This window comes from Hemicordylus capensis, chromosome 4 (assembly GCF_027244095.1).
Source record: "Hemicordylus capensis ecotype Gifberg chromosome 4, rHemCap1.1.pri, whole genome shotgun sequence".
NCBI lineage: Eukaryota > Metazoa > Chordata > Lepidosauria > Squamata > Cordylidae > Hemicordylus > Hemicordylus capensis.
In genome coordinates, this window is record NC_069660.1 from 312,360,496 (window position 1) to 312,384,956 (window position 24,461).

Genomic DNA, 24,461 nt, shown 5'->3' on the forward strand with positions numbered 1-24,461 from the left:
GGCCCACCAGATGCCTCTAGAAGCCACAGGCAGGAGTTGAGGGCATGCCCTCCCTCCTGCTGTTACTCCCCTGCAACTGGTACTCAGAGACATCCTCTCTTTGAGGCTAGAGGTGGCCTATAGCCCTCAGACTAGTAGCCGTTGATAGACTTCTCCTCCATGAAGTTATCCAAACCCCTCTTAAAGCCATCCAGGTTGTTGGCAGAGAATTCCACGAGTTGATTATGCATTGTGTGAAAAAGTACCTCCATTTGTTGGTCCTAAATTCCCTGGCAATCAATTTCATGGGATGACCCCTGATTCTAGTGTTATATGAGAAGGAGAAAGATTGCTCTCTATCCACTTTCTCCACACCATGCATGATTTTATAGACCTCTATCATGTCTCCCCACAGTCGTCTTTTTTTCTAAACTAAATAGCCCCAGGTGTTGTAGCCTTGCCTTACAAGGAAGGTGCTCTAGGCCCCTGATCATCTTGGTTGCCAACCACATTGCTGATATGATCCTTACCATTTAGGAAACCTGCCAACAGCTCAACAGCATCCATATTTCACATTCTTAGCTTGAACTTTATTTGATAGACTTCATAGCCATGATGCCAAATAATTGCATCAGGAGCTGAACTAAGTTGGCCTCTTAGAGGAAAAAACAGTTGTGTGTCTAGATCATTCTAGCTGTGCACTTGTGATGGGTGGAGAGCAGCTCCCATGCCCTCTCCATGGCATAATTATTTAGAGAAATTATCAAAATTATCAAAGGAAGGGTTGTGTTTAAGCACCCTGAATCCTCTTCTTGCTCTTCCCCAAAGCTCCTGCTTCCAATCTCTGGAGAATTCTCAGGCTGATCCTCCCTGGCTGGTGTCTGGCTGGCTATGGACAGCCAGGTGCCATCTAGACAGGATCCCCACCCAAACCACATGGGGTATCCTGGGTTTTCTGGGGGGCGAGCAGCCCCCGATCCCTGCTGCCCTTACCAGCTCTGTGACAGAGCTGGTTATCATGTGGGCAGCCGATCTAGCCACTCAGGGATGGCTCCTTACTTGCATGCAGGGACAGTGGGCTAAGCCACTCTAACCACTCACCACCTCAAGGTGCTTCACTTTGCTCATGTGAAGCACCTCAAAGGGTCTCAATTCCCTGCCAATGAAGCCTTGCCTCCCTTCTCAGCTATCCTTGGCTTCAGTTCTACTCCTGAGATGACCCGGATATTGCCTTTGGGGCAGGTGCGGCCTTCTGTAACATGCCAGTAATCCTCCCCCCAGTTAGCATAGGGGGGCTCCTCAGGGGGTCCACAACAATGCTGTAATGCCAAAGGAACTCCAAAGTGCAGAGGGATACATGGTGGTAGCAGTGACTTAAGCTGGATAAAGGAGGAATGGAAACTAGATAGATAGTGGGCTTTAGCTCCCATCTCATAATGCACGGGAGATGGCAATGGTAAACGCTTCCTGTATTCTACCAAAGACAACCACAGGGCTGTGTGGTCACCAGCAGCTGACAACAACTCGAAAGCACACTTTATTTTACACTGAAGGTCCTACATTTAGTCCCTGGCATCTTTTCAAACAGAGGCTGGATAGCCATTTGTCAGAGATGCTGTAGCAGATTCTTGCAGCATGAAGGGGATGGACTGGAAGACATAGGAACATAGGAAGCTGCCATATACAGAGTCAGACCATTGGTCTATCTAGCTCATTATTGTCTTCACAGACTGGCAGCGGCTTCTCCAAGGTTGCAGGCAGGACTCTCTCTCTCAGCCCGATCTTGGAGAAGCCAGGGAGGGAACTTGGAAACTTCTGCTCTCCCCAGAGCAGCTCCATCCCCTAAGGGGAATATCTTACAGTGCTCACACATCAAGTCTCCCATTCATATGCAACTAGGATGGACCCTGCTTAGCTAAGGGGACAAGTCATGCTTGCTACCACAAGACCAGCTCTCCTCCAAGGTTGCTTCCAAATCTAACATTCTAATTATCTAACATTTAAATTATATTTAAGGTTTTAATCCTTTTAATGTTGGCTTTGAACTGATTTTAATGTTTAATGTTTAAATGATTTTAATTTTAACTGCCCAGAGACGCAGGTTTTGGGTGGTATAGAAATATGTTAGTTAGATAATTAATTAATTAATTAATTAATTAAATCTATGGTTCTATGGTATAAGGTAACAGGGCTGGGAACAGCATGTTTCTGTAATTTTGGAAAGTGTGGCCACTCAGAGTAGTGAGTTATTCACTAGATGGAACCAATGTTGAATTCAGTATAGGACAGTTTTGTATCATAGTTGTTCTTGCTTCCATTGCTTCCATTAATGAGAAAGCTTAAGCCAGCTTTGCCCAGAAAGCTGATTTGCATCTTAAACCCCACTTGCCTTCTGAGGCAAGCATTTTGGCACTGATGAGCAGGGTCTTCAGTTTGGTGGCACCAGTGCTTGAAGAGGCTTTTATGGCTCCCTTGCTGGGTATGTTTTAGAAGCAGGGCAAAAGCTCTCTCTATAGGTATGCTTTTGATTGGTTGCAGTGCTGCTTTGGCTTTGTTGATTGATTACTCTTTGTGATTTGACAGTTTTAATGTCTTGTAAAGTTTTATAACGTTTTAAATTGTCTTTCTGATTTTATGTGTGTGTTTTCATTCTTGTTAGCAGTCCTGAAATCCTTTGATTCACTGGCAGCAATATAAATAAATGATCGGCAAACTCTCTCTCTGCTTAGTTTGGACTCAGTCTGGTATTTATGAGCTTGCTTAGAAATCATGAGTGTTCTCCAAGAATTCTCTCCCGACTCATAATGTTGGACCATGCACATCAATGATGTCATGCACATAAGCATTATTGAATTGCCCTGCAGTAATTGTAGTTTGGTTTCACCTACCTTGCACTCACCCTAAACCACCAGCCACGAGGGAAGCTACTTGGAAATTCATCTGCTCCCACTTCCAACACACACACACACACACACACACACACACACGTTGTTAGATCTGGAGGAGACCAGAACAGAACTAGATGAGACCTCCTTGGAGGTGGAGGATCCCATTGCCAGCCCTAGCACCTATGAGGATCAAAGGGAGTCAGTGGACATTGGCTACCTCCCTCATGAGACTACTTCCCAGAAAGATGTCCCATTTGGGGAGCGTGCAAATTTGGGGAAACCAATGCACCTACTGGTCCCATCCCTCAGGCCCTACCAAATCATCCATGAGACCCCAGGACCAGAAGCAACAGCCCAGCCCATGAGTTGTACTATCTGTCTGGAAGCATGAGGCCTCCCATCCCTGAGCCCGGCTCTAGAGGAGGCGGCCAGAACCTATACATGCTCTAGATCAAGGACATGGTTATGCTCCAAAAGGACCAGCTATACAGCTACCCAGTGCCTGGCAGCTGACAATGCACCACATCCTTTGGATCATCTCTTAGTTCCAGGCAACTTCTTAATTAGGCACATCCGTGCTCTTGTGGACAGCTTCTTCCCAGACCTGTGGGACAGGTCCCTGACTTGACTGGTAATCTGTAACTCTAAGCACACGTCAGTGGTGGCAAGAATGGGGCAATAAAGTGCTCACAAGAAACATCAAATATATTTTGACACAACTCAAACTATAGATTGACACAAACTCGCTAAACAAAAGATTGCTTGGCTGGATGGTCTGGTCATGTAATTTCACAGCAATCAAAAAGATTTTCATCAAGCGTAAAATGTTAACATTAAGGAACCTCTGTGCACAAAGCAACAGAACATCAGGCTTTGAATACCTGAGTGCTGATCATTCACAGAATCTTGTAACTAGAGATGTGCATGAATCTCTAATTGAATTGAATTTTGTGATTTGATTCAAGTTCAAATCAAATCACAAAATACTAAAATTGATTTTTCAAAAGTGCAGCCATTGCTGGCTGTTTCAATGGATCAACTCAAATCGATTTGAGTAATTCAAGTTATTCGACCATAGGGAACAATGGGGAATTCAACTCCCCCCATTTTTCCCATAGATAGGTCCCGGGACACCAAAGTGGATTGGGCGGTAGGGCCTGATGAGTGCTACCTACTACCCAACCCACAAAAGAAATGGGCAAATGGGCGATTTAAAAAAAATTGAGAAACATTTTTTTTAAAAAAAACCTCCATAGAATCCTAGGTGCAGGGTGGGGGGTGTTGGGAGATTTTTAGTGTACTGTGCACTAGCAGTAGGGCTCCAGCCCTCTCTTCTGGGTTGTGCACCAGCCTCCTCTCTTCTACTTGCCTAACCTCTTGAACCAGGCAGCTGGTCGGGGTGACCACTTTGCTCATCATTCTTAGGTCGCATAGGCAGGACAAAACATGCACTGCCGATGCACCTAAGGTGTCCTAAGCTGATCCAACACTCCAGTCATCAGCTGACCTGCCAAGGCAATTGCTTCTTCAGTGGTGAGAATGTTCTGGAGCTCACCTATCATCTTCTCGAGGATAAGAGCAGCAGGCAAAGCCTGGCTCATCATTACTGTTTCAGCACAAAAGCTGTTTGTGGCAACAAAGAAAGGCTCGACTACCTCGGAAAGGAGAGCCCATTACTGGTTGGATAGGTCACACACTTCCAAGCCATGCCTCCTTGCCAGGGTGTGGATGGCCACATCTTACTCCTGCAAGTGCCAAAGCAAAAGAAAGGTGGAGTTCAACTGGGTCAGGACATCCTGAGGGATCAGGTGTTCAGGTTGACTGAGTTCAAGTAGCCTCTCCTTGAGCATCCACCTACCATTTTTGCTTCAGGGGAAGAAAGCTGCTATCTTGTGGCACCTTTCCACAAGAGCAGCCGTGGCAACCACAGGATGGCACCCAGAGCCTGCAGTGAGGATGTCTTGCCTGGCCACAGTCCCAGAAGGGCCAAGCACATCCCACATTACCATCTTCAGTGACTGAGCCACACAATGGATGGACACAAATTGACCCTGCTCTGCTGCCTTAGTTATGTTGGCTGCATTGTTGGTGACCATGGACCACCAGCAAAGGTTTGGCTACCCAGACAGCCATCCTTCCACCTGGTGATCCTTGGCCGCCGACAGCTCATCTACCATGTGGTCAGTGTCCAGCACCTCCAGATGCAGCACAGCCCACCTGTACCTTGCTGGATGGGAAATGCTGGCCACACCACCACCAGCACATGTCCTCTTGCTCTCCTGCCCCCACCAGTGTGCTGTAAGGGATAGGAAACCAGTGTGCCTCCCACTGGGATTGGCCCATTGATCTGCAGTGAAGTGCACACTGGTGTCAGGGGTTGCTGCACACATGGCCTCCCTGCATGCCTGGTAAAGGGAAGGCATCACCCACCTGCTGAAGGTGGTGCATGAGGGGATCTTGTAGTTGGGGGCAAGCAGTCAAAGCAGCTGGTGGAAGTGGGCGTTCAGCACCACCTGGAATGGAATGTCCAAAGTGATCATCTCCTCAATGGCCCAGGTGATGAGATGGGGCTCTGGGCAATCAGACAGCTTGCCCACCAACTGCACCCACTGTGCAGGCAATTTCCCCTGCTAGGGAGCAAGAGCAGGTGCATTGCCACTAGCCAAGCTCACAGAAGGCCACCATGAGTAGGGACCCCCAGGTGATGTCGTCACAGGTTCTGTAGCATCCCCAGCATCATAAGATGCTTGGGGTCCTTCTCCCTGCTGACCTGTGTCCCACAGTGCATGCAGGCAGCATGCTGTGGGTCACCAAGGCAGAGCTCAAAGTGGTCTCACACCAAGCTGCTCTCAAACTGGGACCATTTTGGTAGTGGTGGTGGTGGTACTGTGGCTACTGGTTCATTCTGGGGGCTGCCACCACCTCCCCCCTATTTGGGGTTGAGAATATCCAAGAAGCAGATGTACCTCTTGTTCCTCTTCAGTCTCAGACAGTGCAGGGGCGGGGTTCACACTGCCAATGGGGATTGGGGAGGATAGAGAAAGTGATCTGGTTGGGCTAGCAGCTGACAACACCTCCTCCTCTTCTTCCCTGACAGGGGAGGACCTCCCCCACTTCTTCTCTGTCAGCCGCCACTGCAGGACCAGGATCCTCCATAAAGGACAGCCTGTGCACAAACACATCAGTGGGGATGGTGAAGATCTGGGGAGTAGAACCTCTCACTGTCACCCACAATGACCGGCAGCATCACCCCTCCCTCTGCCTGGGAATTTGCTCCTGGCTCTGGCTCTTACCCTCCCAGATATCTGGGTTGGTTTCTTTTTAACTTTAGCCCTAACTCTGATATGTGGGGGAAGAGAAGAAGTGCCTTTAAAGGGTTGTGGGCCCCGGTGGTGGTCTATTTATGCTCTGTGTGCCACACACAGTGTTGTGTATAGCACTGTGGTGCTCACAACAGAAGCTGGAAAAATAATATCCCCCAAATAAAGAAGCAGGTTTTATTTGGGGAGGGGGCTCCTTTAAATTTAAAACCTGATTTCAGGGGTTTTAATCACTGAAATTGTTTAATTATTGTTTTAAAATGTTTTTAAATTGTTAGTTGTTATATTGTAACTGTAACTGTAAACCGCCCTGAGCCATTTTGGCTTGTAAAGCAAATGAGATTTTCAATGAGACACCATGAATCCACTCTAATTTGCTATCATAGAATCTATACTCAGAATACCTCAGAAACAACAGAACCCTGTACCCCATGGGTTAGAAACCCATGGGAGTGGTTGGCACCCTATGTGCACTACACTACCACTTGCTCTGGGCCACCCCAGCACCCCCAAGTGCACTTATGGGGCTGCTGAAAGCTCCATTATACCTTATGAGGAAAAACCTTAAAGACGCGTAAACTTCAACAATTCACCAAAAACCAGCCCTCTGCCAAAATCCTTTGAAAAAATTCAGGTAGCTTCCTTGCCCCTACCCGGCACTACCACCAACCCTACAGCGCTCTAGGCCACCCCTTTCCCCCTAACATGAAGCGATACACCCTCCATTATACCTACTGGGGGGAAACCTTAAAGATGCGTAAACTTCAACAATTCACCAAAAATCAGCCCTCTGCCCAATCACTCTGCAATTGGGGTGGTGGCCTCCACCCATTAGGCACTACCACCCCACCCCACTATTTTGGCCCAGATCCCACGTTATGCCCCCAATCTGCCCCAAAGACACTAAAACTTCAAAAATTCACCAAAAATCAGCCCTTTGCCCAATCCCTCTGCGAATGGGGTGGTAGCCTCCACCCAATAGGCACTACCATCCCACCCCACTATTTTGCCCCTGGGACCCAAAATTTGAGCAGACGTCACAAGACCTTTTTGCATTGAAGTCAATGGGAGGCAAAAAGGCGGGAAATTCAAATAGACGTCATTGCTCAAAATGGAGGGGGGAGAAGGCATTTATTGGCCACAAAATGGAGGTCCAAAACATCTGAATATTCTGATCCCAAACAGGGGTGATTCATTTCGGATCCAAAAATTTTCAGGGTTCTTCAGGGGTGATTCGGTTCGGATCTGAATCACCCAAAATTGGCTGTTTCGGGTACAGATCATTCTGTACCCAAAACGTTTCACACATCCCTACAGACGACCACCACCACCACCACCATCAGTCTCTGCTCTCAGTCCTACTGCTGCTGAATTATCTCTCCAATCCTTCTCTCCTGAGGCACAAATGGCCCTCTGTTTTTCTGCCTCTAAGTATCCCCTTAAATAAATTTTGAAACTCCCACTTTTGGCCTCCCTCCCTCCAGCCAATGGGGGAACAGTTGCCCATGGCAACACTTGATTTGAATCATAACAAGCCAACCAAGAAGCAAGGAGATCTTGAGCCAATTGGAAGCCAGTGCCAGTAAACCAATCAGCAAGGGGAAAACAGCCCTCCAAAATGGTGCTTGCCATTCAAATCACTTGTATTTATTCAAGCTCATCGGGGGTGATTCAATTCAAACTTGAATCAGGCCCTTTATTCTAGGGGCAAGTTTGAATCACACAAATTGCCCCCAATTAATCAAATCAATTTGACTTGAATTGGTTTGCACATCTCTAATTGTAACATTCCAATCAGGAGAATTGGGGAAATTGTGCTTGACTTGTAAAACAGCTGAAAATTATAAACTGAGTTGGACAAATGTATAAAATGAACCCACTAATTATGAATTTCAGTGCTATCAACAGGATAAATTATGGAATGAATAATTTCTTCTCATCCACTATATCTTCTGCACTGAAGGAACAGATGTGAGCATAAATATCACGAGAGCAAAAAGTCAATTTAAGTCTTGCTTATGAACACACTCTTTACAAGTATGGGTATCAGTTTCACTTTCTGCAAGGTGACTCTTTCCATGCTGTAAGAAAAAAAAGGGGGGCGACAAGAAAAGACAGCTAGTTTGCAAAGCAATTTTTCAAGGAGCTATTTTTTTTCCTTCAGTGACACTCCAAAACAGTAGCCATTTATCAATATGTGAAAGAGATTTATTGGAACTTAAATATTTCAGTCCTTAAGAGTAGAGAAGGAGGAAGGACCACAGAAAGGTTCAGAAGCTTTGCAAGGACAGCCTCATGAAGTTCATGGTTGGAGCAGATACCCAGGTTAGTTCAGCAAAACTTCAGAGCGACTGTTGATCATTGATAAGTAGTGTTAAGTGCATGCTGACAGCTTATAAAGCAAGGTAAAGCCCTGTGCAAATGGCCAAACAGGAGAGAAATGAATGCGTGGAAAGGGGGTAGGCTAGGAACCAGCCCTTGACTCTCATGTGTTGGTTAAAAGATGTGCAACATGGTCTTTGTGCAGACACCTTATTTATTGTTCAATTTAAGGTTTCTTAACTTGACTTTGGAACCCTGATTCCCAGGTTACTGAGATAAAGAAGGGAGCAAGTTCTTATCACATGTGGGTGGCCAGCAGGAAAAGTATATTCCAGTAACCTGGAGAGTATCTTGACAATAGCTGGATGATAGCCTTCTGAGTATACTTGGATGTTAGTCCTTAACTTAAATCTGAGAATGCTGGGATATGGAGGAAGTTACAAAAGCACAGTCTGCACCCTGAAAAAACAAGATGCTGACATCCAGAATAAATTACTTGTGAGCAGTCTCATTCAAATCAATGGGACAAGTTAGTCATTATTATTTATTACATTTATAAACCGCCCCATCCAGAGGCTCTGGGCGGTGTCCAACAACTTTTAAAAAGACATAAAAACACACAAATCAAAACAGTGCTAAAAACAACATAAAAACAATTCAAAAACAATTAAAAACCATTTAAAACCAATTAAAGTACTTTTTAAAAACACAATTGGTTTGGATCTACAGGCCAGTAGTTTCAATGTTTGCCTTTTCAGAACTCATGGGATTGTGGTCTCACCATTTGGTTCACATGAGCTAGTTCATGGGGTATGTCACCTGGCATGTAGCTTGGGAAAAGTTGACTCTTGCTCCAAATTTTAATCCAAGTCTGCAGGAGGACTATCCCTGTGCTTGCCTCCCTGATTGCCTCTCAGGTGGGAAATCCAGAGTAGACATGAGTTAATTAAGCGCTATTCTTCTACAGATCTAGCCCAATGCTCTCCCCCTATGTTGGCACATCGGGTCAGTTCAAGCTTATCACCCTCATAGGAAGGGATAGATAAGAGGTAACAAGCTCATCTCTTTCTCTAACAAAGTGTTAATTGCTGGCTCGAGGCATAGGGAGCAAGCTTGTTAAACCATTCCTGGGCACTCCCAAGGCCCTTCCTGACCACACTCAGTTCACAAGAGTGGCCAAGACTCTTTTAAAACATAGGATTGCCTACAATTTTCTCTTTCTCTTTCTCTAAGTTATTATTTTTGTTTATACTAGTTTTATGAGACATGTTGTTTTTCCTTCATATTCTGTTCTCCTATTGCGGCTTTCAGTGGTGCATCGCTCCCTTAGCCTCGTCAAAGAGGCGGGCTCCTTAGGCGGGTTTGCCGCCGAGGCACTGCTGGGAGCTGGTCAGCAGTTCCCAAGAGCAGTCAAGCCCAGGCTTGCCTGCTCAGGAGAACAACCTCACCAGCAACAACCACTAGAAGCATGCTCTGCTGGGGACAGTTGCCCCCCCCCCCAATATAAGAGAATCACTACTTTTAAAAGGTGCCTCTTTGCTCAGTTACTACCTTAAGTGGCATAGCGGGGAAATGCTTGACTAACAAGCAGAAGTTTGCCAGTTTGAATCCCCGCTGGTACTATATCGGGCAGCAGCGATATAGGAAGATTCTGAAAGGCATAATCTCATACTACACGAGAGGAGGCAATGGTAAACCCGCCCTGTATTCAACCAAAGAAAACCACAGGGCCAGGAGTCGAAATCGATGGCACAGTTTACCTTACCTTTGCTTAGTTAGAACTAAGTGCTATCCTGGCTACATGAGCAGGACTCACTTGCCCTTACATGAATGTAGTGTTGTAAACAAAATATAGATGTTAACTCAAACACGTGAACATCAATAGTTCTGAACCATAACATTTTGCTGCCTGAAGTAGAGTGCCACACCTCCTACTTCCCTTCCCTTCCTCTTTTTTCTTTTTTTTCTTTTAGAATTTTTATTTTAAAGATAAGAAAAAAGAACATGATTACATCTCTTGAACTTCCAGATTCCAAAACTTATATTTGAATTACAAATAGCAATCCAAAAAAGAAAAAGAAACTTCTTCCACTCTGTTACCAACCATTATCTAATAACAAAGCTAAAGAGAAACAGGAAAGTTTGAGGAATATGGATCAACCTTATTATTTTAAAAAGCCAAATTTCAGATGTAGGTGGTGCCCTTGCAAAATGTTAAAATTTATGAAAGGTTCCCAAGTTGATGCGAATGAATCATCTGAATTATGCTGCAGATAAGCTGTAACCTTGGCAATTGAAGCATATTTCCATAGTTTTAACAGCCAGTCATTCATAGTCGGAGTTATCGGTAATCGCCTATTTATTTATTTATTATTTACTCAATTTATATACCGCCCTTCCCAAATGGCTCAGGGCGGTTTACAACAGGATAAAAACAATTAAAACAAGTTAACAGTTAAATCAAAACTATAAAAACAAAATAAAACCTATTAAACAATTCAACAGCCAAAAAACCCTGGAAAACCAGGGCAACCAATTAAAATAATTTAAAACAGATTTTCAATCATTTAAAACCCTAGAAGGCCAGGCCAAACAGATAGGTTTTAAGGGCTCTCCTGAAGGACAGTAATGATCTTGAATTACAGATTTCTGCTGGGAGTGCATTTCACAGCCCAGGAGCAGCTACAGAGAAGGCCCGCCTCTGAGTTGCCACCAGACAAATTGGTGCAGCATAAAGGATCCTGGCAGCAGTAATCATATATAAAGATAGTTCTGTGTATTTGGAGGGTATACTAGGCATGGTCACATTTAACAAAAAGAGTTCTGGTGAATAAGAAAAGTTTATATTTAAGAGTTGCTGCATCTTGGAATGATTTCCCACCCCCCAAAAAACTGCTGGGCATTACTGCAAGTCTACCACATATGGTAGAATGTGCCCTCATGGTGTTTGCATTTCCAGCAGTCTCCTGGATAATTGTCATCCATCTTATTAATAATCACCGGAGTGGTATACCAACAAAAGAACATTTTATACCAATTTTCTCTTAGATTGCTGTTTGCTATGAATTTAATGTTCCTCTTCCATCAATATTCCCATGCCTGAATGTCAATTGTTCTATTTATGTTTTGCATCCACTTGATCATGCAATCTTTGACTTGCTCGGTTTCTGTATCGTACCCCAGCAACAACTTGTATATCCTTCCCAATAGATGGGCAACATTTTTAGTTATTAAAACTTCAAATTCGGTTAAGTCTCTAAGTTTTCCACCTTGTTTTTGTATTTCTTTCTGTACGGTCAAGCTTATTTGAAAATATTGAAACCATGGAGGTTGTTCAAGCCATTCTGTCACAAGAACTTGGGTTATTTTCGGTCTGACCTTTCCAGTGGTTAAATTTGTGAAGTATATGCCTTCTCTCTCCAAAGATTATACTTGCTGGAATTTTTTTCTTCATTAAAAAAAAAATGTTTAAAATAGATGCCAAGGGTGATAATTCTGGGCTAATCCTTTTCTTATGTTTATCCCAAACACTTAGCAAACTACTTATAATTGTATGGAATTTTATTTCTGGGTTGTTTCTTTTTGTATTCATCCATAAAAGTTTGTGTAATCCTTCTGACATGCATGATCCCTCCATATCCATAAGCAAACCATATGGTGCTTTAATCCAGTCCGAGATCCACGTCAAACAGCTAGCATGGTAATAAAGTTTCAAGTTGGGGACAGCTAGTCCTCCCCTTCCTCTTTTTTTCTATTAAAATCACACCCTGATTTCTATTTAAATCTTTCATATCATTCCCCATTCCTTCCTTTTTTATTGAGAAGGGATGAGAAAAAGTAATGTGGTACCATTTCACCTTCCTTCCCCCATTGCAAGCTATCTATGGGGGCAGGGTGCTGTGTGGCTTGTTGTGCCACCCCTGAGAACCACCTACAATCAGCCACCTGAAGCAGCCCACATCACCATGATTCATGACAGGGCCGGGTTGGCCCTGAGAACCAAATACTGTTATCCCACCAGGGCTTCTGTGTGTAAACAGCTGCATGAAGGGTAAAAATTTGCCCACTGAAGCTTTGCTCAACATTTCTTGCAAGCCTCTCTTCCAGACTGGAACACAGTGAACTACACAAAGCATTTATCATACCTAGGTCCAGAAGGACAGGTGCCTAGGGTTCCCTGTGAGTAGTTGCATTTTTTAAGCTTATCGGTGTGGGAAGAAAACTGTTGCTATTTCCATGTACTTAGAAGTGTGAATATCTTCTAATTGTTATCTTAATGCAGTAACAGTTCATAGAAATAGGGCACGCATTGCTCTGGGCAGGTTAGCATGAAATTCAATTTGTGCTAATCTGCCCAATTCCAAGAGAGTGTGAAATATACTGCATAATAGGAATTACCCTTGTGGGTAGTGCATTCCCTAGAATTATGACTCTGCAGCTGATTGCATTGTAGGATCAGTTCCCCAGTAGATGTAGATGTAGATGTAGATGTAGATGTAGATGTAGATGTAGATGTAGATGTAGATATAGATATAGATATAGATATAGATATAGATTTATTTATCATATTTCTATACCTCCTGATATGTAGATCTCTAGGCAGTGTGCAGAATTTAAAATATTTAAAAGTCACAGATTAAAATACATGACAATAAAAATAGAATAAAATAGTTATTAAAACTATTATATAGATAAAATACTATATCTATATAAAACTGTATAAAACTATATAAAAATCTATATATAAAACTAGATGTTGAGGCTATTCACATGATTGTAGAAAACTGGGCTAGCCTTCACTAGCCCGATTTCCTACAGTTGTGTGAACCACTGGCTCGGCTGCGAGTCCAGTGGTTCTTGAGCGGGTAACCCGCTCAAGTAGCCTGCCCCTTAAACTGGGTTTGTGGAGTGAGTGCTCCACAAACCTGGTTTTTGGGACCATGAGTAGCAGCAGTGTGGCTCCATGCCGCAGCTACTCATGAGTAAACCACCGGTGGGAGGCTGAAAAGCAGCCTCCTGGCTCAGAGGTCTCCTCAGTATGCCCGGCGCGCTCACACAGGGCATGCTGGAGCTTCTGGGGGCCATGTGGCCCCCAAAATCCCCAGCCCCCGCCGACTCCATCACGGAGCTGGCAGTCATGTTGGCGGCCAATCTGGCCGCCCAGGGCTCCCGCCCTGCTCGAAACAGCAAAAGCGGCTCTCACTGATTGTGAGACCTGCCCCATAGAGACAGATAGATAGGCATAGATGTGTGTGTGTGGGGGGGGGTGTATTAACTCACCAGGGAATCAAAATGATTAGGATACTTCCTAATAAACTACAGCTCCTTGGCACTCATGTGCTCCAAGACACCTCCGTTGCCAGAAAGCTCTGAGGCTGTTCTCACATGCAAGCAAAAATGGGCGAAGGAAGCCCAGCCTGGTTTTGCCTGTGCATGAGAACCACCTGGAGCTGCTTTGCGGCAAACCCCGCCCCTGAGCCCGCCTTCAAAATGAGGTTAAGGGAGCAAGTGCTTCCTTAACCTCGTTTTTTCTGATCATCTGCCAGTCCTGACTGCTTGCAGTCAAGGCTAGGAGACTGCGGGACTCCCAGCCGGCTTTGGGGGATCCCCCAGAATGAACTCATGCAGTTCATTATGGGAGTTCTGGGGGCTGGGCTCCCAACCCAGACCAGGAGTAAGGATCATCTGCAGGGAGGTAAGTTTTTCAAGGCTTCCTCCCTGCTTGCCCTCTAACCCTTTCTCATCCAACATGAGAAAGGGATCTCTGTCTCCCAAAACAGGGTCCTCAAAGTATATTCCTCAACAGTGGCATGGCCATTTTCTTCCTGAAGCAGGGCATCAAATGTTACTTCCTCCCTCTTCTCTCCTTTCTTTCTTTCTATAAAAATATTCCTTCCTTCCTTCCTTCCTTCCTTCCATTCCCCCTCCTTTCCTGTCCTAATATGAAAGGAAGCATGGTGCCATTTTGTCTTCTGTCCTCTTCAGGGCATCCATGGAGGATGCTGGATAGGTTGCTGTGCTGTATTGCTGAGAAATGGCTTGCAGTCACTCCCAGGCACTGCTTCTCTCCACTCCACTCTGATCCTCCAAATGGTTACACTATTGTAGCTAGAAAACTGAAATGTGGTCCACCCTGATTTCTAGAAAGTCTGAAGAGGGTGCCTTTGTCCTACTTTTGGCCAACAGCCCCATTAATGCTGCACTTGTGTAAGGATGTTGTACTCGTGCACGCCTGGTGCACGGCCTTTTTGTGCCAAGTCTGGAGCTTGCATTCCAGAATAGAGTTGCAATCATGCAGATATGTGTGTGCAACCTGTGGCACACCTCATATCTTGTACAGGGAACTCTTGTGCAAGAACACAATAGTACAATAGTATGATTCCAAAAGTCCTAGTGATAGGATATCTTGGCAAAGCTACGTGATCTTCTTTCACTAGTGCAGTTTTGTTTGCTTTGCAAGCACAGTAGTAGTCAGGATGTTGGCCAGTAGTAGTAGTAGTAGTAGTAGTAGTAGTAGTAGTAGTGATGTCTTTTAGATTGTATACACTGCCTAGAGATGCACATATCAGGCAGTATATAAGTATGATAGATAAATAAATACATAGTAATGATGTATTTCCATAGCACTCTCTATGTGCAGGCTACTTTACAAAAAGCATGTCAGTTCCCTGTGCCCAACAGCTCACAATCTAAAAATAAACATAGGGATGAGAACAGAGGAAGAGGAGAGGAAATGGACACAGGAATAAGCTGGGAAGAATATGTGATCATTTTTTTTTACCCTCACTTTTGCTTGCTTACAAAATAGTAAGGAGAACAGGGAGTGGGCCAAAGCTTCAAAGAAGAGATGAATTTCAAGGAGGTATTTAAAGGAAATAAAAAGGTGGTATCACAGAGGTGTTCTCAGAGTTATTTCCAAACATAAAGGGCAGAAAGGCAGAAAGGGAAGAGTTGTGTGAGGAAGGAGGACACTTCTGGATGGGTGAGAGTGGTAGAGTTGAACAAAAATTGGTCAAAGGCAAGGATGTGTTGGTGTTTGAGAGCATAGGTATCATTGGGAGCACAACAGGATCAAAACTGGGGCCGCATTTGCACATAACGCAAAACCAGAGTTTAAGGGGCCAGAGGTTTCCAAACTGTTATGCCCAAATATGTGCAACTCCAGTTCAGCAATGTGAGCAACCTCAAGTTTTCTCTTTGGAACTCCAATTTGAACCCTTGGGTTGCAGTGCATTTTGTTGCCCCAAACCAAGTTACAATGCAGCCTGTGCATTGTAACTTACATCCTGCATCCAAATTTGGAACTGCAGGCTGTGTTCCCTTCAACTGGAGTTAAGGAGGAAGCTCCTCCCTCTCTCCGGCTGTGATTGGCTGTGCGGGCTGTCCTTCAAGCAAGAAGGAAGACTGCACAAGGAAGGAAGTTCTCAAGAAGGACGTTCCCACTCCTCTCTGCAGTCTCGCTGAATGCAGGCTCCCTACTCTCCATTATGTCTGAATTCAGACAGGAGAGTGGGGTGTGGAGGGGGGGGGTGCGGAGCGGTTCTTCGTTATGTGCAAATGCAGCCTGGACTCAGATTAAACTGTCTCAGTGGAGGAGGTCACCTGTAATTTTGGAACAACCTGATGGGTTTGGGAATCTTGATGGGGTAAAGTTCCATCTGATTAAAAAGAACTCCTAGATCCTCAGTCCAAAGTCTTTTCCAGCTTTTTGCTAGTTAATCCCACCAGCTCTGATCTGATTGATCAATCAGCCTTTTCTGTCACCTTCATAATTTTACCTGCTACAATAACAAAGAGCTGTTCCTTGTTAGCATCGGCCAAAGTGACATTTCTAATTACCAGTCTGCAGCACAAATATCCAGTCACCCTGCTGGGGGGAAATCAAAGGGTGACTCAGAAACAGAAGGGGAGAAAATATGAGATCAGCAGCTTTGGGTCTGTTGCCAAGTGAGGGGGAGGGATGTTGTTGTAATTGGTGCCAGGGGATATCAGGAGATGTCTGCAGCCAACTGGACCAGAATGGAGCTCAAAGTTAGTTTGCTCTAATATCTTTGAGCTGAATCAACCAGAATCTACCAGGCCTAAAGCCATTATGCCTAACTGGACCTCAGTTCAGAAGCTGACTCAGCCTTTTGGTGGTGCCAGGAAAAGACATTCCCTCCCCTCCACCACACAGATGCTGTAATGAAGATATTTGCAACCTTGAGTCCCCAGATGCCTTTGGCCAGTGGCCATTGTGGTCAAGGATGATGGGAGTTGTAGTCCAACAATGTCTGGGGACCCAAGGCTGGGAACCCCTGATGTAATGTGCCAGTGTGCTCCTTGTTTCCTTTAGTTGTGAGACCACCTTCCCTGGAGATTATCTGGGAGTTTTTTCCTTTAGGTGAGAAAGCACTGAAGACCACGGGAATTTTTGAAATAATAATTGCTTTATTTACAAACTAGTAACTTTCAGCCCGTTAAATTAACGGGCGGGAGTAGACCTTTGGGGCCAGCTAACTTTCTCTCTTCCCCCCCCCCGTCTCCCGCGGGGCCGAGTGCGTCCGCGGCCACCATCGGGCCTGGTCTCCCCGCCGCCGCCGCAGAGCCTGATGTTGGGCACCAGCCCACCGCCTCCTCCGGCTTCCCCCAGGCTCCGGCTTCCCCCAGGCCCGCCGCCTTCCCCTGCCGCCTCCTCCCGCCTGGGCCCACCGCTGGGGCCGGCGCCATCCGGGGCTGCTGCCGCCTCGCCTGGCTTCCCCCGCCGCCTCCTAGCTTCGCCTGGCCATCCGGCGGCCGCCGCCGCTTGTCCTTGGCCCGCCCGCCCAGTGGCGGCCGCTTCTCCTCGGCCTGCCGCTGCTCCTCCCCCCGCCCGGCGGTGGCGGCCGCTCCATGTCTCTCTCACCGTGTTCTGCGCACGCGCGCACCACGCATGCGCAGAACACCCGAAAAAGACACGGACGCAGGTACCCAACCATTTTATTATATAGGATATACATGTAGAGCATACGTGAAGATAAACAATGGGTGTTCCTATGGGGTAGTTGCCCCACATCAAATCCCCTACACCCTCAAAGTGGTTCAGTCTTCAGTCAATGCACATCCGTCCCTCCCTCTCTCCCTCCCTCCCTCCTTCAAAATGCAAAACTACTGATTCTTCATACATATGTGCACATCTGCTCTGTCTGTTTAGCTGGTGGGATGGGGTGAGGTTGTGCCATCTTCTCCAAGCTGATGGGCATTTCATTAAAACATGTCCAGAGATTCCCAGCTATTGCCTAAACTGAACCTCCCATCAGCTAAATTGAACCTCCCATCAGCCCATTCTGGGCTACGCACTAGCAACCTAGTAAAGAAATCGTCAGCATAACATCATAATCTGGGACCTCCTCATGGAAAGCTGGAGAGTCCACAACTACACAATCTTGTAGTCATCAAGTGATGAGCATACATGCTTCCAGCTGCCTTTTTTGACAGTTTCCTAGCCTTTCCAAAAAAGTACAGGTTTCAGATTCTCAGGTTATTTTGGCTTCAATCTAGTTTAAAAATGTAATGTAGATATAAACAACTAGAGTCAAGCTGACCTTTCCTTCAGCATTGGATATGTCTTCAGTCTAACATGCTGTTGAATTCAGTAGATAAGTGAGTCCCTTTAGCAGTCAGAGTGGCCCACTTTAAGAAAATGGAATTGTTCCTAGAATAACAGAATTATACAATGTTATATTGGAAGGGAACCTTGGAAGTCTTCTGGTCCAACCCCCTGTCCAGTGCAGAGTACAGGTAGACTTTGCCATACCCAGATCCAGCACCCGTGGTTTTGCATATCCACAATGATCGACACCCAACTTCAGCATATGTGGGGGAAATCTGACCCACAAGAAGTTAATTCTGCTGCTGAGGTCATTTCTGGCTGCCATTTTGTGAACGAGCCATTTTGTAGCTCATTTACTTGAAACCCCCCCCCCCCCAAAACAAAGTCATGGGGAAATGCTTTAAAATGGATAATTTCTTACTTCTGGGGGGCATTGCTGGATCACTGGAGGCCCACAGAGCAAGGTAGGGCACTTTATTTCCCCCCTTTAAACCTCCCCCCTTTTGTTTTTGGCAATGTGGGGGCATCCGGGAGCCTAACCCCACTGCGATCCCATTGTCCCAATGACTCAGTATTCACTGTTTCCATATCCGCAGTAATTGAAAAGAAGGGAACCTGCACAAATACTGGGGTCCTCCTGTATTGCTACAGTATCGCTGATAGAGAACCAACCAAACTCTGTTTCAAAATCACTAGAAAAGAAGAGCCCACCCCTGCACAAGGCTGACCCACTGTTGAACAATTCTTACAGTTAAGAAATTGTCCCTGATGTCTAGCCTGAATCTGCGCCCTTTTAATTTCAACCCATTGGTCCTGCTTCAGGAGCAACAGAGAACAAGGAGTCAGTTCCTCCTTCTATGAGGGGGAGATATTTGAAGATATTCCAGATATTTGAAGAGTGCTATCATATTTCCCCTTGGACCTCTATTCTCCAGGCTAAACATACCCAGATCCTTTAATGTTCTTCATAGGACTTGGTGTCCAGATTCCTCGCCATCTTTGTTGCCCTCTTCTGAATGTAACTTTTCAGTCCAATTTCCACGGGACCCAGATTGCTCAAAAGAGAAGACAGCATTCCCTCCTGTGCATGAACACAGAGACCTTGACCATTAAAATACAATCTCAGTAATGGGCATTGGAACAGAGTGAATGACTTGGCATACAATAGTCTATTCTCTTGTATGGAATGCAGTGGGGATGACCAGGTTCCTTTAATGAGCTCCAGCCAAGACTAGAGCATCGATGCTGAGAACAGAGTAGGGCAAATAAAACAGGCTCTTCTGGCCCCATCAGAGGAAAGAAGAGAGAAGTATGCTGGCCAAGTCATTTACATTTTGTACCAACTAACTCCCCCGTGTACTTCACTTACAAGTAAATACTCCGTAATGATCTGTGTGCAGTAAACACTTCTAAGTGATTAAAACAAATCACTATCCTCCACAGAATGAGCACTTGCCAGCAAACGAAGCCCTTCAGGCCAACTTCATCTGTGCTATGCTAATCCCATCCCCAAACTAATATCTCCTTAGAATCCCATCAGAATGGCAACCTGTAGACTGATGCAAGTTGGCTGGCCTCTTTCCCCTAACATATGCTTCTGAGATTTCTCCTAAAGAGCAGCCTTCTGGTGCAGGTTGAATAATCTTTGCTGGGATGTTCTGTGCTTACCTCTAGTCCCCCTCCATCTTCTTACTTTTCTAGAAAACCACCAAGGATCTGTTCAGGATGTTTCAGGTCTAGAACATCCTGGTTCAAGGGACGGGACAGGCCCTTAATATTTGCTGTGTCTTATCCATTTCTGTGATCCTGTGACACGTGGCAGAGATAACTGTCCTATGAGAAGTGCCCTTTCATATCATATGGCAAGTGACTGAGGCAACAGAAAGAAATACTATCCCAGCAGACAGTGAGGTCATTCACACAATCCATGAAGCGATTCCCACGGTCGTCAAAAATTGGGCTAGGTAAGTTGAGCCCGATTTCTCCTGATTGTGAATAGCAACGGGAGCTGCACAGCTCCCAGCAGAGACTCGGTGGCAAGCCTGCTTACAGAGCCTGCCGCTAAACCCGTGTTTTGGGAACAAAAGCCCCGAAAAAGTGGGTTCCTTGATCATGTGTCATTGCAGCATAGCTCCGCACTGCATTGACTCATGAATAGCCTCCCAACCGGGAGGCTACAACAAGCCTCCTGGCGTCGTTGTCGTCGTCATTATGGGACTTCCATACCCCACCACCCCAACCAGCTTCGTGACCTAAGTAGCTTTTCCTCCTACCTTGCTCCCACACAATCACTTCTACCCAGGTTTCCCTCTTACTTTGTCTCCACACAAGCAAAAATTGGGAGCACACACAGCACCAAACCCAGGTGGAACACTGTTTTTGATTGTGTGAATGGCCTCTTTGTCAGTGGTTGGACATCTGCTAGGTCCCATGCCCTAGCAGGGTTTGGCTGTGGAGAGTGGGGGACCACTGACTGCAACTGGGCAACAGCTGATCCTCCAGCACTCAGTCTCCCTATCTAGTTCTGGGGGAAGCAAGATCTAGGTGGATGACTCAGTTTGCCCCAGCCCTGCCTATCAGATCCCTAGGGACTTTGGCTGGATATTGTGGGGAAAGAGAATGCTAGACAAGATGGAGACAGGTGACTTACCCAAGACCAAAATCTCAGTTCCAAGTACTCCTCCTCACCGGTGCCACTTCTTCCCTGCATGCTGTATGGTGGTGGTGGCAATGCTGGTGAGAAGGAGGAAGCTATATCAGCTTCCACCAGAATTAGACAAGAAGGAAGGAAGGAAGGAAGGAAGGGTGAGTGGGTCCTAGAGAGGAAGAGCAGCTTCTGCACCAGGAAAAGGATGTCATAGAGGTCATTCACACAATCGAAAACTGTGTTCTACCTGGGTTTGTGTACTCCCAATTTTTGATTGTGTGGAAGCAAGGTTAGAGGAAAACCTGGGTAGAAGTGATTGTGTGGAAGAAAGGTAGGAGGAAAAGCTATCCAGGTTTTCCTCTAACCTTGCTTCCACACAATCACTTCTACCCAGGTTTTCCTCTAACCTTGCTTCCACACAATCAAAAATTGGGAGTACACACAGCTCCCAAACCCAGGTAGAACACACTTTTCGGTTGTGTGAATGACCTCACTATGTTGCTGTCTTTCCTGGTCAATTATAGGGTACAACCAGGCATTTGAAATGCTGCCTCAATGGCTGCCTAGAAAGCAATAGTTCTTCAGTAAAAGTAAGCCCTGTGATCCTATTCAAAACTGTACCAGTATAATGCAGTATGTTATTGAGACTGGGTTCACACAATCACAAGGATCCTGGTTGAAATGTTAATCAAGATTAGTGAACTCTGTGGAGCTGATTGTGAGAACCCAGAATTTCAGAGGAATCCTGGTCAAACTGCTCTGGTTAACCATAATCTAACCAGGATAGATAACCAGGATTCCGGGTTATTGAATCCTGGTTAAAGGATGGTTAATTCTAGCAGTTTCCAGTATTTTCTTGAATTCTGGTTTCTCACAATCAGCTCCACTGGATTCACCATTCCTAATTAACTTTTTAACCAGATTCCTTGTGATTGTGCAAACCCACCCAGCATATACCAGAGACATTTTTATCAGAATCATTGCCAGTTAAAAATTCTCCAATAGGGCTTGTATTGCCTCGTACTCGTTAGTTTGATATGATGCACAGCCCCAGTAGATACAGTAAGTCCTGTGAATCACACCCTGCATGTTGCAAACACACTCATACTAGTCTTCCAGAGATCACCCAATGAGTACTTGGGTGACACAGGATCTGAATCTATATTTTCCCAGCACTCAGTTCCTGGACCATTCTGGTTCTTGCACAGAAACCACACCCACATTGATTTCACATCATCACATAGGAGGAAATACATCCCATTTATATCAGATGGGGGGAAATTGCCCTGAGCTACCCAGTAGGAACAACAACATATTATTTTTCCCCTGAAACATCGGCGGGGAGGGGGGGAGATAATGTTTATTTGTTGTGATCTCTGTTGATCCTGCATTTTCCCCCTTTGCTCAATTGCTCATCTGTTTAAAACAGTTCACTCTTATGGTCCTCCACACAATCGCTTATTTGCAAGGTCCAAATCAATTATTTTTATTATTATAACCATCATCATTATGCCTTAAGTGCCTTAAGAATAAGAGGCTCTGCAAACATAAAGTTAATGACCAGAACTGCCCACAAACTTCTAATCTACGTACTTCATTTTGTAAATGCAATGTAAATTGCTACTTAAGTGGATTTTGGCACTAGTCTGGAATGTCATAAAGGCCATTATTAAGGAAGATATATCTAGCCATTCACAACCAGGAGAATGGATAAAACATGTTGGAAAGGGTGTGTGTGTGTGTAAAGAACATTGATGCAAATATGATATAATTAAAGGAGCAAGTCCACAAATCAACTAGATATTTTTAAAATGACAAAACAAACTCAATCACATCAGCCACTGCTTTACCCAAATGAAATGTAATAGGCAAGAAAGACCATACAGCTACAAAGCCAGAGTTTTATTAATGATAAAAGAGTGGTAACCTTAAGTGGTGCAGCGGGGACTAACAAGCAGAAGGTTGCCGCTTCGAATCCCCGCTGGTATATTTCCCATACTATGGGAAACTCCTATATCAGGCAGCAGCAATATAGGAAGATACTGGAAGGCATCATCTCATACTGCGCAGGAGGAGGCCATGGTAAACCCCTCTCTCCCCGCTTAAGGCAGGGGTTCTTTAACCTTTTTCATCTACAGACCCCCAGAGCCTCAAGTATTACCCATGGACCCCCACCACATTTGTATAATATATTTTCATAAGGCTCCAGTAAAGAACAGAGAAAAGATAAGCTCTTGGGATAGTTATTTCCAAGAGCTTTATTTGGCTCACCAGGAAGCAAATTAAATTCAGTGCAACACAGATTTTCCACCTGGATCGACCCCCTGGGGGTCCATGGACCTCAGGTTAAGAACCCCAGGAGCAAGGAATGAAATTGTACAAGATGAAGATTAAAAGGGTACACCTAATGCTTCACCAAAAAGCTGGGCTTTGAAGAGGAACTTGAAGAAAGGAAGCCAGAGGGTACCACAGAGCTGTTAAGGATGAGAGCTCCAGCTATACTGGGCAGCAACAGAGAATGAGGAGACTCATTTGAGAGTGCAGGGGGTTCACAGCAGTGGCTGGCAACTGCTAGTCTGCAAGCCACATCCACTTCGAAGATTGCCCATTGGCCTCATTTGGGCCAAAATTGTTGTTGTTGTTGTTGTTGCTGCTGTTTTCTGAGAATGCTCCAGGGCTAAGACCTGAGCAGGCCCCAGACTTTCTAGTATTCTGCTCATGGCTGATTAATTCTGAGCAGGCCAGGGCCAAGAGGTAAGCCAGAGCTAAGGCCAGAGGTGAGGTGAAGCAATCGCTTCAGGTTCAAAGGCAGGGGGGGTTGCACTTTAAGGGTGGGGGAAGTTGCATTTACCCTCTCCCTCCCAATTACTATTGGATTTAGGTAGTTATGGTAACTCTCTATAGAGTCCGAACTCTAAGCAAAGTCATGCCAGATGATTTCCATGGTCTGGATTTCTTATTGGGGGATGCATTTGATTCCCTTTGTCCGAAACGCCTTTATTTTGTTTTAGTTGGAGTGTAGACTGGTCTGACCATGGGCCCATATGCTGTTCAATGGTATACCTTATTCAGGATAGACTGCTTGCTCACTTACACTGCTGCAACATCTGTTGCTAGTGGTGTTCAGCCAGTGAGCAAGCAAAGAAGAATCCGGCAGAACTTTCTAAGCCCTCATTCGCCATGCAATTATATAAAAAGCTACATGCCCTTTCATCTGAGTCACCCAGGGAAAGGGAGAATTGCATTACATTCCTGCTAAAACAAAACCTGATAAAATGAGAGTGAGGCTATTTTCGTCATCAAGGAAGACATCATAATATCCCCTTTGGTACAAGCACATGGAGCAAAGGTAGTGGAGAGATGGCACCTATAGACTTGTCCTGTATCTGGTAAGTTGTGACAATTCTTGTGCTGTATTTACTCCTCAATCCTAAAGGAAGCTGCCCCAATCAAAACAAGTGGGGGACATGTTGGTAAAATGCCAGCGAGCAAGAGCACATGCTCCCACTGGGTATGGGTATAGAGGAGAGCTGGTCTTGTGGTAGCAAGCATAAATTGTCCCCTTTGTTAAGCAGGATCTGCCCTGGTTGCATATGAATGGGAGACTACCTGTGTGAGTACTGTAAGTTATCCCTCTTAGAGGATGGATCCATTCCGGGAAAAGCATCTGCATGCATAAGGTTCCAAGTTCCCTTCCCTCCCTAGCATCATCTCCAAGCTGGGGCTAAGAGACA